The sequence below is a fragment of the Mixophyes fleayi genome, chromosome 4 (genome assembly GCF_038048845.1).
Source record: "Mixophyes fleayi isolate aMixFle1 chromosome 4, aMixFle1.hap1, whole genome shotgun sequence".
In the NCBI taxonomy this organism is placed as follows: Eukaryota; Metazoa; Chordata; class Amphibia; order Anura; family Limnodynastidae; genus Mixophyes; species Mixophyes fleayi.
Window position 1 is genome coordinate 8,140,854 of NC_134405.1, and position 15,102 is coordinate 8,155,955.

The 15,102-nt window shown below is 37.5% G+C and overlaps 1 pseudogene; it reads left to right on the forward strand.

Annotated features, from left to right (window-relative positions):
* Positions 1–15,102, forward strand: part of LOC142149624 (uncharacterized) — a 168,859-nt pseudogene that overhangs the window by 123,927 nt on the left and 29,830 nt on the right.

A 15,102-nucleotide genomic window follows, 5' to 3' on the forward strand; every position in this document is an offset into this window, starting at 1 on the left:
ATACATTGAGGCAGCTGAAGAGATTAAAAGACTTTACCCCGGCATTAGGCATCTACAATTATAAGAAATGTTTTCTATTGTACTGATGATAACACTGTTTTAGGATATTTAACAGATAATTAGTATACAATTAGATAGGTCGCAGAAGCATTAACTTCATGTATAAGGTTTATAGCCATAGCAGCTATTATTGTGGAACAGATACAGGATATTGTGTTGCAGCGTGGGTTACATTTGTTTGTCCCTCGTGTTGTCACATAACTCCTAAATAATGCACAGACTAGACATGTGTCTGTAGCAAGGTTTATACAATGGGAAATTAAAATTAAAATTAAATTAAATTGCATTAAGTCTTTTAACATTACAATATGCAAATGTCAGAATCTCAATTTTGCTACATCATTGCCTTAGAAACCTCACATGACAAGGAAGACAATGAGCATTATTGAATTAAGTAAATGTGTAAGGTTTTTTCTGTATTACCAGACATTTCTGAGACTAGACTGAAGAATTTAGATTAAACTTTCTTTACTGCTGAAAATGTGTTATAAATAAACGCATGATAGCTCACTAGAGACAGTGACAGGATGTGCAATCACTATACATAATGAGATAACAGCACTCATCAGAGCATGTCAGCTAGGTAAAGGAAAACGCGTAAACATTTACAACGATTTACATTCCACGTAGTAACTGAATGCCATAGTTTATGATTTGGGAATTATTTGAAAACATAGGGGTTACCTAACATTAACAGGAACACCTATATAACATGCACAAACAGTCAAACAACTGATAGAGGCTATACAGTTGCCAAAAGAGGTTGAAGCCATTAAGTGCCAGGCACATACCAAACAGACAGATTAAGTTTTACTAGAATATAAAAAAACAAAACAAAAGTGGAAGTTACTTAATCAATTTATAGGGTATAGCAGCTTTTTAAAAGGGAGGGGTTATCCTGAAAGGAACAAACACACAGAGAGATCTCCCAGTACACTGCTATAGCCAGCAACAAATCTGCCAGAAAACAAATTAGCAGACTCAGCAACTTGAGAAAAGCAACTCGAGAAAGGGCAGCCACATACCCAATTGATGATTTTTAATGATTTTACATTTGAGAACTTACGACAATGTCAGTAAAAGGCTATATTGAATGAAATTAATACATGGAAATTGAAACAAAGGATGAAATTTGGGTAGATACAGAAAAACTAGTAGCATTAAAAATCTTGTTACTAGCTTTACAGAAAGTGCTCATGGGTTAATTAGTATACATGGGAGCAGATAACAAGATTAAAATTGTTATATCTTGTTGGAATGCCAAGAAAATATTACAGTTGCTAAGTTTAAATGTGAAATATGTATAATTTGTCTTAAGAACAATGAAGGAAAGGTAATGCCTACTAAGGTCAAACAATTGCTTAATATAACCTTTTCAGAGGTTACAAATTAGTTTATTGATTTTATTTAATTAAGAGGGAAAAAAGAGTTAAGTGGGTTACAGTATGTGTTAGTAGGTATTGATACGTGTTGGTGGGATGAGGCCTAGTTAGCTGCCTCAGACATAGTACAACTTATTGCTAAGAAGATTTTGCCAGAATTTGTATGTAGATGTGGTTCACCCAGAGAGTGAACTCATTTCAGAGAAAAAGTGTTTTAAAGAATGTGTAATATGATGGGAATATATTCAAACTTTATACACTATATAACATTCTCAAGCTTCAGAGAAAGTTGAAATGATAAATGGAGTATGAATAACTAAGCTTACTAAAGAAACAGGAATGGCACTTCTATAGTTTATCATAGTATTAGAATCACTTCTAAACCTCTTCTCAATCTCTCCCCATATGAACTGTTATTGGACTTCAGCCAAAATATGTTATTATTCCACAGACTTGAAGCTGTATCATGATCTGACTGCTCAATATGTCATACAGTTGTCTGAACAGTTGCAGAAGCTTCAGAAGGTCCAGAAGAACACTTCAATAAAGACATTCAACAGAAGCAGCTCTTGGGCCTGCACACAGAAGAGACAACCTAGAGACTATGTTATGGTAAGAAATCTCTTACACTCTGGTTCCCTTACAGATCGATGGGATGGTCCTACTAATAATATCCTTAAGTATTTACAGTAGATAGAACCACAAACATGAGGGAACACATGAATTTAATTTGTCCTTCATCTGAATACATTTCTCAGCAGAGTGTAAAGATACCAGGGATGGTTTCCACCAGTGGGTTCTCTAATCACTCGGGCACAACTCCAAAAGGGTGATTGTTATTTTAAAATTCACACAATAAAGTGAATAGTTCCAGATTCCAGGAAGTTAATAAACCCAAATCTTACAGAAGGCTCCGGGAAATACCCACTAAATGTCTGTATAACCGCTATGTTTGACTTAGTGGGATTTATCAACCAGACAGTCCGTGACAGTGATTTGTGGTCACAACCAAGTCTATTGTCCTCTGTTGCAATAGGGAATAGCTCCATATCTCACAGCCTGGTATACCAAGTTACACTGTGGGCTAAACCGACAATGGAAAGAACAGACTGACGGAACCCGAATTCCTGCTCAGCCTTCTAACTAAGTAGCACACTCTCAGTATGCACCCTAGCTGTATACCCTGCTGTAGTAATCATCCCCATAGTGATCTATATGGGGCCATGATGTCTGGGCTGACTTGGGGCTATGGTTGTCCTATCTGTCCATACACAATAGGGCTCACTGACAACATAATCAAACTGCCTCCTAACCCACACATTCTGAAAAGCTTGTTATGTCCCAGTGATTAAACAATAAGCCCACAGTATCTATGGCTCTCACCAGGTTGTATTTTCTGGAGCCCCTAGGTAGCTAATATGCAAATATAAACATTGAACTACACAGATAAGTAACTATTACAACACACTGCTCCATGCATTATGTTTCCTATGAACAAATGTAAATAATCGTGTGCACGTACACCAAGTTTTTACGCTGCTTCACAGTGTATGAATATTTTGTAGTTGTACACAGAGGAAATGGGGCGTTTAGAATTGTCTTTTGTGGGGTCACACTGCTTCCTCCACAGAGAGCATAGCCATCTTGGTTGTGGCATTTATTGTAGACTTTACCACCTCTGGCCGATACACTTCACCTCCTGGTGATAGATTTAGAGATCACAGGATGGAGGATGCAGATGAATATTACCTCTATGGGGTACGGCCAAACACTATTTAATGGGATCCCCTGCACATGGATACAAAGGTTCCGCTACTGTCTAATGATCGTGGTCACTGTACAGCACTGCAGCCGTCTATTCCTATGACAGCAGAACATTCATAACCCTGTGTGACCCAGACCAACACTTCCTACTGACATCTTTTTAAAAATATAGATTTTCATGGAAGCGTAATATTAAACGTCAGAACAAGACCTATCTAAGCAGGTGTGATATGTGGGTGTGAAAGTGTTAATTAACACAATACTACCTGATCTATCTAGTAATTAAAAAAAATAGAAAGAGGTGAAACAGATTCTAGTCATAGCATTCATTTACAGTTTACCTCATGCCCGTCCCCTGCACCCAAATCCACACGAATCCAACGACACCTAAGTACTGTTAACCCAATCAACTTCTCATTGTTATTAAAACAACTATTTTCTTTTATGGTTGCATTGTCCTGCCCTAATCAGGCTGCCTATTTCTACAGCAAAATACTTACAGTAAAGCTCCAGCTACCACATACAGTCTCTGATGACACAGCCTCCATCTCCAACTACTGCCCTATTTCTCTCCTACCATTTGCCTCCAAACTACTTGAACGATTAGTGTACAAACACCTATCTCACCTTCTCTCCTCTCACTACATTCTTGACTCTCTGCAGTCAGGTTTCCACTCCCAAGATTCCACTGTAACAGCTCTCACAATAGTGATTATTGATCTACTAACTGCAAAGTCTAAGGCGTAAATTTATCAAGCTGTGAGTTCCCATCGTCTTTAAAAAGTGGAGATGTTGCCCATAGCAACCAGTCAGATTCTAGCTATCAATTTGTAGAATGTAATAAATAGAGGGCTGCTGCTACGAGACCGATCTTCCTCTCTCACCGATCCACATCTGCTGCACCACTTTCCATCCCTACACTGGATCCATGCGTCCTTCAGAATTATTTGCAGGCCGTCCTAGATGCTCTAAACTAAAGTCAATAAAGTGTTCTTTGGTTGTCATCTACTTTACAGTTATAAGGATAGGCCTGGTCGTGGCATTTTAGAGGAAATAAATAGTTGTGTTAATTTTTTTTCCGACATAAAACTCACGCATAGATTTAGTGCATTCATTTCTACAATAGAAGGATGGAATGATTTTAATTTTGTCAATAAATTGCCATGACAACACATCATTAAGAAAATACAGAAAATATGACTGACAATAAATATACATGACTGCATGCGTCTGCTATACAATGATTGTATTTTGCCAAATATCTTGTACATTTTCCTTTATGATGTTGACAATTTAACTATATGATGTCGACATTTTAAACCTGTTGGACATGTCATGTGTCAAAATTTCACAGGTCAACATTATGTATGTCTAGATATTAGTTATGTCAACATTAAAAGAGTGTAGACATTATGAACGTGTCAGCGATGTTATGTGTCCATAATTTAGATTTAGACATTTTGGATGTGTAGATGTAATGTATGTCGACATTTTAAATGTGAAGACATTATTTTGGTTGACATTATTGCATTGTTTAGACATTATCTCAGTCAACATTATGATTTAGACAATATACTTTTCCAAACTTCTTCAAATTCATTGTAGACATTTCTACTACATCCCTCTAATACATTTGCTGTATGATAATAATGATAACTGGTCTTTGCAGTTTTTTTATTATTGGTTCTCATATTATCAGCACCACACAACCCCTTAAATATCACCCCTGGTTCCATCTTCTAAAATATAGCAGAGTGTAGAATATTCATTAATACTGAAAAAAGATATTAGTTCCACTATCAAAAACAGAATTTCCACATTTATCATAATCAGTTTTTATTCAACATCAAGTGTTATAGAAACAGCCGCCAGTAACATACATGGTAATTACAGATATTGTGTGAACTTGGTTCTTCAGTCTATATACAGGTCAGTACTGTATGAGCTGGATCACTAAGAAATACATATGAAGGACCTTTACAAGTAGACTGAGGAGCAATGTCTCCTCCTTGAGCCTTATTTAATAACATTATGTGAAGAACAAGGATTTGCAGTAACCCATAGAAACTAGATATCAGCTATTAGTACTCTGGTGTCATCAAAACAACAAATGTGATGATCTGATTGGTTGTTATGGGATACAGCAACCAAGACAGCAATAGAAAGGTGTGAGGGAAACAATAAGGAGATGTAACAGAGACCAATAGGAGCACATGTAGTGTAGAACAGGGCAGTGTGCAGTGTTAGATTAGATATGTTCTGTAGTCATAGCTCTGCCTGTCATAGAAGGAATCCCAGTACTGAGAAGAGCTGCTGGAACTCTCTTCTGGAAAGAAAGATATTTATTCTACTAGTCCCTTTACCTGTATGAGCAGAGCAGCTGTATATTACAGAGCTCAGGAAGGGCTGCCCCATTGTTATTGTGTTATTGTGTACTGCAACTCTAGTTCATAACAGTTAGACCATCCCAGAGGGAAAATGCCCCCAAGTCCCCTTTCCAGACCACTCTAGTCTTCTCTGACATTTAACATGCCCTTGATGTTATATAAAACACTTGCCAGAATGAAAACAAATAAAACTTTATATCCCCTGTATGGATAGTATGATGATACAACAAGATAACCTGTTTATGATACATATGCTACATTCAGATCCTCAGGGTGACTCTTGTGTATGAATCTTTTTGTGTGTGACAAGGGCTTTCCTTTCAATTGCACTAAAACACTTGCTGCATTCAGACCTAAATTTCTGTTTTCTCTCCTGTGTGAATTCTCTGATGTTGTACAAGAGCTGGCTTGTGGGTAAAACTCTTGCTACATTCAGAGCATTTAAATGGCTTCTCTCCTGTGTGTATCCTCTTATGTGCATAAAAAGCTGAATTATCACTAAAACACTTGCTACATTCAGAGCATTTAAATGGCTTCTCTCCTGTGTGAATCCTCTGATGTTTAATTAGTTTTGACTTACATGAAAATGTTTTGTCACATTCAGAGCACAAATAGGGCTTCTCTCCTTCTATATTCATCATGTGTTTGACAACAAACTAGTTGCAGAAAGTTTCTCCAATTCAAAAATGAAGTTAGCTGCTATACAGAAGTATTGATCACTGTAGTATGTCTGACTTGTAGGTGATTTGTTTTGGAACACTCAGATGCTCACAGAACAAGGACTTTTCCAAGATGTCTTCTGTTATTAATGGGAATCCTGCTCATTAATTCACCTGCAAGTAAAATTAGTTTTAAAATGAATGTTACATTAATGAAAATGCTTTAACAACAGTAGTGTTATATTGGATAAGGAATACAAAAATATTTTATACACTAACAACTATGAAACAGACATTGACCATTGTTTTTATTTTTGTGTACATCGATACAGAAACATACATACTTAATTGAAAACTGTGAAGGCCTATCTATACACTCAAACAAGGCAAAAAAGTTATGATATATCCACACAGGGGATAATGGTATCACCACAGACTCACTATTAATTAAGCAGCTTACATAATTAGATATAGGTGTTACTCATTTAAATAAAATTCACAACAAGTACACTAAAGTAGATAAAGTGTTAAAAATGAGGAACTCTGGAGTCATGTAAATATATAATCAGTAAATCATGTGGCAGCACCTAAATGGGGGTCCTGTCCAGTACTAGAGATATCTCATAAAGTGACCACTAAGTACATATTTATATATCTTCACAGGAATAAAATTGTGGCACTAAGTGATTACCAAATATTAAGTGATAAACAAAAAAATCAAATAAATCAACACCATACAGGAGGTTGCTCTTTCCTTAGACACCTGTTCCAGGTATATATCTACAAAGCATCACACAAGAAAAAGCACCAAACAGTGTAGTGTTATCAAACAAATTTAAATAAACAGTGATGTGCTCTAATCAATATCTGTATCATAGGAAATTAGATATAAATCTTATTTGAGATATCTGTTGTCTTCTGCAAATATTTGGCTAAAAAATCTCTTTAAAAAAGTTCCGTTTATCTAGTAAAAAAGATAGAGAATATCATAGTGAAACACTACGTTTTACTCTTTTTATTTTGTGATTGTTTGCATATATTTATATATTTTTTAATGACAGAATTATTGCCACTCTATATTCATTATCATGTATTCAATTGTTAACTCATGAAACTTTTTGGACCTTAATCTTATTTGTCCAACAATTTTTTTAATCTTATTTGTCCAACAATTTTTTCCTTTAAGATTATGGTAGAACACATTTATAACAATACAATATCTATAACATAATATCTCAAAATATTTGTGTATATATCATTATATTCTTATGTATAATATAATTACCTTACTCTGAAGATTTCTCCTTCTATCTCTTTCGCTCCTGACCATTCTTACTGTTCCATCCTTCCAGCTCTCCAGCCACCAACTCACTAACACTGGGCTGATACTGCCTATTTATAGTCATTCCTCCCCATCTTTCTTCAATAGTTCCCAGGATGACCAGAAGGTTCTCAGACTATTTGTCTCCAGGTCTCTCATGTAAATCTCATTGACATGTAAATGAGGTATAAACATTCCTAAGGTCATTTACAATAAAGGAAAATTATAATTAGACCTTTTACAGGAGGCAAAATCTCACATTCTAATTAGATCAGCACAGTCTCTGACATCCTGTTATGTCAACATATGGACCTATTGTTTAGGATTTATCTTTTGTGTAGCAGAGAGTGTGAGCAGAAAGACCTGTTCTACATATCAGCAGTAACTCTGATATCAATATTATTCATTGTTAAAAATAAACTATGACAAAAGATATAAGTAAATTAAATATAACAAATTAATTTGTAAATGCATATTATTAATTATATTCATCTAAATTAAGGCAGAATGATAGATGTTGCAGAACCTCATTTAAAAGCAACAAAGGAAAGAGAATTACAGTCTGTGACATCCTCTTATGTCAACAAATGCACCTTTTGTCTATATATATATATATATATATATGGAAAACTGTGTGAAACTTGTAAGAAATGCACTAATAGTGAGGTAAACACAGCAAGATATAAAAAGTTGGATTAATACTTAAATGAAAACTGTGAAGACACAAAGCTGTGATATATCCGCACAGGGGATTATCTACTCGTTATCTACTCGCTATTAATGGATCAATTTACATATTTAGTTGTGGGTGATGCTCCTGTGAACAAAATAGACAATAAATACACTAAAGAAGAAGAAGTGCTCAAAAACGAAACACTCTGACATCTACATATAAAATAATAATCTTTATTTATACTGTCAAAGTCGTATAATTGGATGAACGAAAGTATATTGGTTTAATATTGGTTTGCCGTGCGTATTGCGAAGCGTACGCCACGTGCTACGTGACGTGGTGCGTTCGCACGGTAAAATACGCACGCACACACTCGCATTACAACAGTTAGTTATTTATATCATTTCATATTGGTTCTGTTACACTGTAATTCAGGAGCAGATAGTATTCGGTTTATTATTAGTCTATATATATATATATATATATATATATATATATATATATATATATATAGTGATTATATGTACATTGTAGTGTTATTAAAGGTTTAGGTAATAGGAAAGGTGTCATGCCTGATATCATATTGAAGCCCTAATCATCAGCAGCTGTCCGATGCAGTTGGCGAAGAGATCGCACATTGCATACTTTAGTTATTGATATTAGAGAGTAAACCTTTCTATGATACTGGCTATGAAAAGGAGCAGACCCCCTGGAGAGAAGACCCCCACCTTTGGATTCCTTAGATTGAATCAACCTATTACCTGTCTGGCCTGGACCCACCCAACGTCTGGACCTATAGAAACAATCTACGTCATCTCTATTGTTCACAATGAAATACTGATTGTATATATATTAGCTGCATCTCACTGGGGCCTCAGTCAACTCTGACATAATATTCTATACAGAATATTGTCCATCGGGTCCCGTGGGTGCGCAAGCGAGCGCAAGCGATTGCATTGGTATGTACTTATCTTTTGGTATTGGCTGTGCTGTACTGTACTTTATCATGATATAATAATGTATTGAATTGTTGACTATTTACATCTGTTAAAAATAAATCACTTTGTGCTTTGGACACACATTCAATTGATTGGGCAATGCTTATTTTAAAACGATAGAATTACTTTAATAATTTGGGGGCTCGTGAGTTTGGAGTTACGTTACCGGCAGGTATGCAACGCTTACGATATTCGGTTCCTCAACAAAGGGTGGATTGACGGACGCGTCGCATAAAGCAGGAAAGAACGTAATGCGTCTAATACCTGTGGTTCACTGTGTGTTGCGAAACCGAATGTCCGTTGTTGCATAGACTGAAGGAACGCTAATTAGAATCTAGGGACAAGAAAGAAAAATGTTTCTTTTTATTGTCGTTTTAATGGTTTAAAGTGTATTGCATTGCTGTGCGTATGTGTACTTCCTGCTGTGCGTACGCAAACTTCCGGTAGATTTTCCACGTGGTTGAACAATTGTTTTTATAGTTATTATATGCATAGTATAATTACTTGTGAAAGCCTCTGAGACATTATTACGGTTGTTGGGAACTTTCAATTTTCTGCGCAGAAAAGGTGTATAGTGTGCGATTTTGTAACGTAGATACACTGTTTATTGTTGAGGTGCTCAGTTGCTGTCTGACGAGGCGGATTGCCCAACTGAAGGACGGTATACAGGGCAGGTATACCGAATGCGAAAACGAAGTTTTCGCAAAAGCGCTACCAATAGATCGCAAGGTTTGCTAATAATTAGTATTGGTAGGCAGTGCGATCCAATCGCACCGTTAGTGCGAATTGGTGAAGCAGCTAGGAGGAATTATACTGGAAAGGCAGGTTGATTGTATTAACTTGCGCTCCCAGCGATAATAAACTCAGCAGATTTTTGTGGTTGAGCCAGGGTATCGAGGAGCTGATATCCCTTGGGGCCCACAGTTATATTTCTGTATCAGGGATCCTCGCCAGGGGCGAGAAAAGCGAGTGAACGCGGCTAAAGGAAATACGTTCACCGAGCATAATAGATCTCTAGCGGTGAGTATAGCAACAGAGTTGAAATTATTTGGTGGAAAGAACAGAGCATTGCGGTGTGTCTGTATTTCACATTTGCCCGGAAGGAACAGAGCATTGCGGTGTGTCTGTGTTCCGGGTAGAAAGTATATTGTGCAACATGGGTGCTAAGCATACGCTAGAGATTGCCAATTTACTGCCTAAGGAAGGTCTTATTGAGTCAGCGAGATTTCTCATGTGTGCAAAATATGGTGCATACGCAACTGTGTATTGTGACACGTGGGTCGAAATAACCAAAGATTGTGATAGGCCTTTCCCAACAACAGGGAGTTTTAATGCAGAGGTGCTAAATACCGTAAAAGATAAAGTACAGTTGATTAAGTCAACGAAAGTGAGAAATGCACATAATCATTGTTTAAAATCGTGGCAAATGGAAGGTAACACGTGGCAGAGCAGCGAACGCACAGCGGAAGTGAGTGTAAGGAAAAACACGTGTTCAGCGGAAGTAAGTGTACCGGAAACAAGCATTCCGGAAGTGTGCGTTGCAAAGCGTGGCGAACTGAGCGCAAACACGCCCCCGATAAATTCGGTCGGGGCGGGAAGTACAGCCAATACCAAAAATGTAAAAACTGTAACTAGTAAGTTGTATGTTGTTTTAAGTAACGTTAAAAGTAATGTTTCAGGACAAAGAAGAGGAACGGTCCCACCAGCAGGGGCAGCTGCTGAAAGTGGTGAGAATAATGAAAAGGTTAACACAGGGGGAGACATCCATTGTACTGCAGCAGCAATTTCAGCAACTAGTTTTAGCGATTTGGTAGACTTACATCCTGTCTGCACAGCAGCAGTTCCCAATGGGAAAGCAGACAGGAATAGTGATGTTCCCTTTAAACATGTAGCAAAGCATGATCCATGCACTAGGTCTGAAACATTTTCAATTTTGTCTGATTTCCCTGATCCTAGGAAAGATTTGACCAAATGTCAGCAGTTTATTAGATATTATGGTAATGTGTATGAGCCAACTAATAACGATTGGCGAGTATTATTGAAGGCCTGTCTTCCTCTCAATACTGATATACAAAAGTTCATTAAGGATTGTATGTTGGAGGAGGATGAATCCTTAACCGAGGATGATAATCAGGACAATATTAGACAAATAATCACACGGTTGGCCACATATTTCCCAGTGATAGTGGACTGGAGTAAAATTTTTAGTATCCAGCAAAAAGATAGTGAAAATGCAGCAGACTATTTTTGCAGGGCTCTGATGGAGATGGTCAAATATACTGGGGTACCAGACATAAAAGATAATGAAGATTACAGAGAGTTTGCTGTTCACGTTCTAATGGATGGACTCAGGGAAAATTTGAAAAGAAGGGTGCAAACTTCATTACCATACTGGAAAGGAACCACTGTAAGTGCTCTCAGGGAGTCAGCTATAGAACATGATAAAAGTATAAATAAACAGAAAGAGACACTAAGTCATAGGGTAATGATAGTAAGTATCCCAGCACTAGAGGGACTGCACACACGACCACCAGCATACCACCCACATAATAAGAAACATAGAAAAATCAGGTGTTTTAAGTGTAACGAAGAAGGCCATTTCGCAAGAGATTGTAAAAAAGTAGAGAAACAACATGAGTTGAGAAAGTGTTTAAGATGCACTAAAATGGGACACCAAGCACAGGACTGTACAATGACAAGAGCGGAAGCAAAGAGACTTGGCACATCTAAGGGGGAATCACATAGACATCCACAAAGGAGGCGTACACTTCTCTCAGAGGTTCCCCTTTAATTGATTGCACACTCTGTAACAACTAATATTCTGGGGGAGAAATATAGCCGACTCTAGAGTTAATCTGTGGTGAGCATTAAGGTGCAAAATGTAGAAAGAAACTTATTTTTTTAAAAGTAATCTTTGTTGATTTTGTTTGTTCGTTTTATGTTGTCACATGTTTGTTTTCCTAAATCACTAGCCGACGGCAAAGAATAGAAATGTTTGTTTTGTTTGCTGTTTTAAGATAACTATCTTGTTTTTCTTTTCACAGATAAAGGGGACACAAAAGAAGTATAGACAAGTGTTTAAAAGGGGTGAGATAGAGAAATAGAAGAATTACTCTTGAAAGACTAATTAACAATAGACAATTGGAACACTCTTTTGTTTTAGGCTGCAGTGACTCATGATAATTTGTTTGGCTGAGAATCATTATCCAACAATGAAGTATGTACATACTTTGCTCCAAAATATCGTTTTATGTATTTCAGAGAAAATATGAGTCACTAAGAGTACATTTTTACATTTCTCTATTATAAGTTAGAAAAGTCCGTTGAAAAGGTATGTAGTCAATGAGATACCGAGTTCTTAATGAACAAATGACGGACGACACTGGATTGCACTGTTAAGAACCCCTAGTCAAGTATGGGGAGGGGTCATAGTTAGCAAATAGCTAAGGGGAACAGTGGAATGAATACAGCCATTTCCCCATAGAGTCAGAGTCCAATCCAGCTGTCATTTTGTTGTAAAAATCTCCCTTTCTACATGTATGTTTGTATTCAAACCTTTGTATTCCCATCATTCATTGCTTTCCTATTTCTCATTCTTTACACAAACGCTAGTCTCTCTCTCTCTTTTTCTCTCTCTCTCTCTCTCTCTCCCGCTCCCTCTCTCTCTCTCTCTCCCGCCCCCTCTCTCTCTCTACCTCTCTCTCTCTCTCTACCTCTCTCTCTCTCTCTCCCGCTCCCTCTCTCTCCCTCTCTCCCTCTCTCTCTCTCCCTCTCTCCCTCTCTCTCTCTCTCTCTCTCTCTACCTCTCTCTCTCTCTCTCCACCTCTCTCTCTCTCCCGCTCCCTCTCTCTCTCTCTCCCTCTCTCTCTCTCTCTGCTCTGGTAGAGATAAAATCAGACACAGTCTCAACAATGGGGCTAAAACATATTTTTATGTTTTTACATAAGACAAATTCAGAGATACACACACTAGATTGACATAAGTTACAGAAACAGTCAGGGATTTTGTTTTCATGTGTATAGAAACTGCTGATTTTTTTTAAGAAGAAGGTTCTGTTGTGGAAATACGATTCATGTTTTATAGATTGCATATCTGTTTTTTTTTTTTTTTTGGTTCGTGCCTCCTGTACAAAAATGTGCCTTTTTATGGATGCACAAAGGGTGGAGACAGGAGATTGCTAGAGGATAGGCATACAGATATGCATCTCTGTGTAGAACATTGGAGTAGGATTTTTACCACAAGATACGACATAATGTGAAACCCTAGAAAATGTAGAATTTTCATGTTTTATAATTTTCACTGTTAGACAGGCATGTACTGGATACTGTTATATTTGAAGAAAGTGTTATAAAAAGAGACCCCTTTGCCTTTCCCACTTAGTCAAGTAGCTGAATATGAGGTACTGAGAATGACATGTGAGTTGGCAGAGGGAAAATCGATTGATAGACATTGGTCTTTAGCATTTTTCCAGTCTAGAGGACGATGTTGAGGTGACTAAGAAATCGTTTTATAGCAATACCAGCACATGATTAGGACACTACATAGAGGACTTTATACAGTGACACAGTTACCAACTGAAGTAGCTGCTAGTAAGGTCCACACTTACACGCACAACCATACAGGGCTGTCACACCAGGGAGAACATAGCTGTCAAATAGACAACATGGTTTTATGTGACAGCTAACAAATCTATGTTTTGTTTGTTTTTCGTTGTATTGTTTTAGTTTTAAAAAGGTGAACAAACACACACATGCACGCATACACATATTGGTTAATATAGGAAGATTTGTGTTACCTGAGGGATAAACTGTCTGGAAGGTGAAGAGATGTGGTGAGGAGTCTGGTGGACTCTGGAGAGATGGACAAGGTAGACAAATAGAGCCATCCCATATCCCTCCTGCTGATGGGTTTTCCTCCAGGTAAAACAAATACACGTCATCCAATTACCACCATGCAGGATCCTCAAGTATACACTGGTGTACCAATGAAAAATGGTAGAGGTGTATTGAAATGTGTCTAATGTATTACTGTATCATACTCAAAGCTTTTGTTATTCAATGTGATAGTCCTAGAGTTATAATAGATGATAGGGGTATTCATGTTATTGATAATAGATGTATAATGTATGAGTAGTGGTAACAAATCACATACTTTCAGTTAGCCATAAACCAGTGTGAACATAAAGTAGTGGTACTCGGTAGAATGAATTGAATAGAATAAGAGTTGGAACTTGATTGAAGTGCCACTAGTCCTTTCCCGCTACCAAGAGATCACCCCTGGGCAGACTCCTAACCTGTCAGTTTTTGAAATGTTTTTGACCCCTCGTGAGATGAGATTGTAACTGGGAGGCTAGGTTAGACCTTGAGAGAAGGTAAATAGTGAGACAGCAACCAAGAACGTCCAAAACACTGTTTCCTGAAAAGTCACACTAAATGTCAGGATGTTGGATCAAGAGAGTAAGTTGTGGAGCAGTAATTTCTTAAGCTTAGGTTATTTGCCAGACAGGTACCAGGTGTAGGCTACCAGCCTCACGGCTTCAAGGGTAGCAGAGACACACTGGTGCCCATACCACCCACTGCAGAGGGACCAACACTCAGAGAAGGGTCCAAGGGCACTCATGAGTTTGTACTGGAAGGCCTCGAATGCAGTTAGTAGCACCTGAGCCAAAGGCTAAGACTGTTGTCCAGCATGAAGTTGTAGTTTTTCCTCTTTTGTGTTCTCTCATTTCACTCTCTTCTCAGGACGGTTAATTCTTTTGATTATTAGCAGGTGACAGAGACTGGTTCGGGTAATGATAAGGAGGTATTGGGGAGGAAGAAGTTAGTAGCATAATCAGTCCGGCCAATTACTCTATTCAA